This window comes from Tamandua tetradactyla, chromosome 22 (assembly GCF_023851605.1).
Source record: "Tamandua tetradactyla isolate mTamTet1 chromosome 22, mTamTet1.pri, whole genome shotgun sequence".
NCBI lineage: Eukaryota > Metazoa > Chordata > Mammalia > Pilosa > Myrmecophagidae > Tamandua > Tamandua tetradactyla.
In genome coordinates this window covers 25,839,473-25,844,129 of record NC_135348.1, presented here as the reverse complement: position 1 = coordinate 25,844,129, position 4,657 = coordinate 25,839,473, and the positions used below count along the sequence as shown (strand labels likewise).

Below are 4,657 nucleotides of genomic sequence, written 5' to 3'. Positions count from 1 at the left end.
TAGCAAAATATTTTATTGCTAGTGCTTTCAACTTTTATCACTTGATAAAGGAAATTTCTGCCAGATTCCTCTACTGCAGTTTCTATTGTTCCTTTTCCATACTCTATTGATTAGAAGTGAGTCATTAAGTTCAGCCCAAGCTCAAGAGGAAGAGAATTAAGTTTCACCCTCTTCGAGGGAGGAGTACCAAATAATTAGCGGACATTCATTAAAACCACTATAGTAAATTTAAAAAATATTTGGGAGGATTATTCTGAGGGTATGCAAATATTGTGCTTCTCCTTAAAGTTCCACTTACTAACTTCAGTGTTCATCATTAGATATAGTCTACAGCTATTATTACCATAGTGTTTTAACAGTGGTTTTCTATATTTATTCCTTCTACATTTAACCGGAATTCTTCTGTAAGGGACTTTTCCAGGTGGGTTCTTGTGCTCTTTTCACATGTCCTTTCCTTTTAATTTTTTTTTGTATTTTGACTACTTTGATTTGAGTATGTATTTACTTTCTGAAACCTCAAGATGCTTCATATTCATCTTGTACTTTTCCTTCCCCTTCCATGGAATAAACCATTTATCAAAAGAACCTTGGTTCCTTTTATTGGAAGATGGTATGTAAACACCAGTATTTAGGTGCTAGGTTTGCTCATTGCTAATGGGGTGTCCCTGTTGCTAGGCCCTCTTAGCGGACACAACCAGTAAAGGTATGTATGCATGACACCCCCTTACTAACCTGTATTTTGCATCTATCTGCATGGGTACCGATATATTTTATATTATATTAACATAAATATGGGCTCACACTGTTATCTCTGACTCCAATCCAGAATTAGGGGGCTTATTCTAGTCTTCCCTTTTTCTTATCTGTAACTTCATTCTCTGAGAGTGAGAAATCTGCCTCTCATCATCTATAAAATAATTGCTTATTTGCAATTACTAACCTCTATTCATGTGAGAAACAATTTACACCATTTATGTACAGTTCTTTTCACTTTAGACTCACACTATCTAGTGTCTGTTTCTTTAAGTTACACAGGTTAGCACCTTTTTCCTGCCCTTTTCTATGTGATTATGTCATGCATTTGTAATACAAATAGATTCTTTGTCACAAGCTGCACTTCATCTTGGATTTTCCATACATTCTGGCTGATTTTTTAAAAATTTGCATATAATAAAATTTTCTTTTTGATGTTGAATAGAAATAATGAGAGAAGACATCCCGGACTATTCCCAGTCTTAGGGAGAAAGAGCTTGATCTCTCACGTTCAAGGATGATATCAAGTGTAGTTTTTAAATTTTAAAATTAAAATTATCTCTCCTTTTTCAGGGAAAGGACGTTTCTTTCTACCCCTAGTTCACTGACAGTTTATATCATAAATGGATGTTGAATTTTATCACATGCTTCTTCTGCATCTCTTCAGGTGATCATATCTTTGCTTGTTTGTTTTTAGACTATTATTATGCTGAATTAGATGGATTAATTTTTTAAACATTTTTTACCATGAAATATAATATAAATGTGGAAAAGTGATGAATTTCAAAATAGAATTAAACAAGAAGTAATACAGCAAATTTTGAAGTATAGTATGAGTTACAGTTCTACAGTTTCAGGTTTTTCCTTCTCACTTTTCTAGTACACTAGAAAAAGAAATGTCTATACAATGATTCAGTAGTCATAATCATTTGTTAAAACCTGTCTTCTCTGTTATAGCTACACCTTCTTGTTTGATCCTCACAATCTTCAGGGATATTTGGGCAGTGACCATTCCAACTTCTTCATGTTGAAAAGGGTTGTTGACATTATAGCGTAACGGGGTGCAACTGATTGATTTTCTTGGAGAAACTGACATCTCCGGGTTTCAGGGTTTTTCCAGCTTAGAATAAATCTGGAGGTTTCAAGCTTCTGAAAAATAAACCTGATAAGTGAAACTTTTATAAAGTCTCAGATAGAGCCCTGGGTATTCTTTTGGGTTTATGGAAAGACTGTTGGTTGGGGCTTGGCAGACCATGACAATTTACAATATCTTGCTGAAGCTTGCATAACAATAACCTCCAGAGTAACCTCTCAATGATATTTGAAATCTCTTAGCCACTTCGTTACTTTTCTTTTTCCCCTTTTGATCAGAAAGACACCATCAATCCCTTGATGCCAATGCCCTGGGAGTCATGTCCCACATAGTCAGGGAGACACGCTCCTGGAAGTCATGTCCCATTGGGGTAGGGGAGGGTAATAAGTTTATTTGTAGAGCTTTTTTGCCATTTATATTTGCTCTCCAGAAAAATATCTATTATATATATTTTGTCCATTTTGTAATTGGATTTTTTGTTTTTGAGTTGTATGATTTCTTTATGTATACTAGATATCAAACCCTTATCAGATATATAGTTTCCAAATATTTTTTCCCATTGAGTTGGCAGCTTTACCTTTTTTTACAAAGTCCTTTGAAGCACAGAAGCATTATTCATCCATTTGGTCTTTTCTTGCTTGTGCTTTGGGTGTAAAGTCTAAGAAGCTACCTACTATTACTAGTGAAGATGTTTCCCTATATTTTCTTCTAGGAGTTTTATGGTACTGGATCTTATATTTATTTTTTGATCCACTTTGAGTTAATTTTTGTATAGAGTGGGGTCCACTTTCATTTCTTTAAATATGTATGTCCAGTTCTTCCAGCCCCATTTGTTGAAGAGACCCAGATCAGTAGATTTCTGAGCCTTGTCAAAAATCAATTGACCATAGATTTGGGGGTCTATTTCCAAACTCTCAATTCAAGTCCAATGCCAAACTTTTTTTTTCCTTAAAGTTTATTTCCACAGAAACAATGGTGTAAATTCATAGTTTGCATTCATAATTTGTTAACCTACTAGCAAGGGGAAAACTGAAAAAGAACACCCTTTGATTTTTTGAATGTTTGAACATCAAATTCAGCAAGAGTTTAATAGTTATTTTTTGTGAAAGGGGAAGAATTAGTCTTGAGCTGTTTCAGGCTATGTCTGAAGGTTTTACTGAACTTAGGGTCCAGTCTTAGGAGAAAATTCCACAGAAAATTCAGATTATGGATTTTGAGATGGAGATTCAAGTGGTGATTTTCTCCAAGGAAATGATTATGAAGGGATCCTGGATTTCTTCTTCCATGGATCTCAATTGAATGTGTGCAATTTTGCAATCTTTCTGAAAGGATTTGAAAGCCTTCACTGGACAGACAATGTCTGTGAAGTAGTTCTTCAGATCATCCAGTTTAATGGAAAGGGAGACATTGGAAAGATGCATGGTGATTGATGGTTTCAAGATACTAAGGAAGATTTTTTAGAGGGTCTTCTTGTCCTTCTTGAGGAAGCTGAAATTTTTTATTCTTGGGCAGTGTATCAAAAAACAGTTTTTCCATAAAATTTCTGACCACTCAGAAGGTTCTTTGCTAATTGAGCTTGACTTGCATCTGCCACCTCAACCAAGGCATTTTCTTTCTAATTAAACATAATCTTCATACACTCCCTATGGGATAAAAAGTCCATGTGGTGTGATAAAATCAGGAATGAGACTGGTGATGAGGAGAACAAAACTTTCTGGCATCCCACTGGTCCCAGGAATGGTCATCCTTCCAGTGAGAGCAGAGGAGGTAACTGAAAGCACGAAGAGTTCCAGGAATAGCTGGGACCAAAGGACATGCAGCTTGAGGAAATACAATGGCTGGGCCAAATCCAGCAGCCCTTGCATATGGTGAGAAAACTATATTTTGTGCACAAAAAGCAGCAGTCATGGTGGATCAAGGGACGGCTGGCCATCAGCAGTAGGAACATCTAAGAAACTGAAGTCTGTACTTTTGTCCTTATTATATTTCACATTGGGGCTGGTGAGCTTGGAGATGTAACTGAGCAGAATACAGCATGCGGTATTGGTATTTTGGGCATCCAGAGTCATTTTGACATAGTTTGTATTCATTATCATCAGGATACTGAAGCAAAGCTTGAAAGTGATTATTTTTTGTAATGGTGATAAGCTTCCAGATTTATCTTCCAAATTTAGAAAATACCTGATGAAAAACTTCTAAAGTAAGAGGGCAAAAAAGGTTTTCAATAATTATTCAGAGCACAGGATTTTGCCCAAGCAGAACTGTCTTCATTTTCAGGAACTCCTGTAAGGGCCAGGCTTCCTAAGTGGACAGCACTGATCACCTGCAATGCAGGTTGGATTCTGGCTTGATTAGGCAAATTGTCAGTCTTGGGTTCTCTGTGATTGGAACAGTGAATATAAACAGTCTTGCTTCAAAGGTGAGGAGTAACAAGGTGTATCCTAATTCACCATGGTAATAACAGCTCCCTCAGAAGCCATTTCTAAAGCCTGAATATTTCAACAACAAAGGATTACTTACTCTGCATAATTGTAGATCTAATGATATGATTTATGCTTTTGTGTCATCACTGGTGCCAAGCTGTTTTAACCACCATCCTTTATAATAAGCTTTAAAGTCAGGAAGTGTAAGTCCTCCCACTTGTTTTTCTTCTTTAGGATTTTTGTTTTTTTGCAAGTCAAGGTTCTTTTCCCTTCCAAATGAATTTAAGAACTAGCTTTTTCAAGTCCACAAGTAGACTGTTGGAATTTTGACTAGTATTGCATTGAATTCGTAGATCAATTTGGATAGAATTGACATCTTAATGACATT

General features: G+C 35.9%; 1 pseudogene; it reads right to left on the bottom strand.

Moving 5' to 3' along the window:
- Nucleotides 1-2,932: 2,932 nt before the first annotated feature.
- On the bottom strand, nt 2,933-4,411 carry LOC143666001 (polypyrimidine tract-binding protein 3 pseudogene; annotated as a pseudogene).
- Between the last annotated feature and the right edge of the window lie 246 nt (nt 4,412-4,657).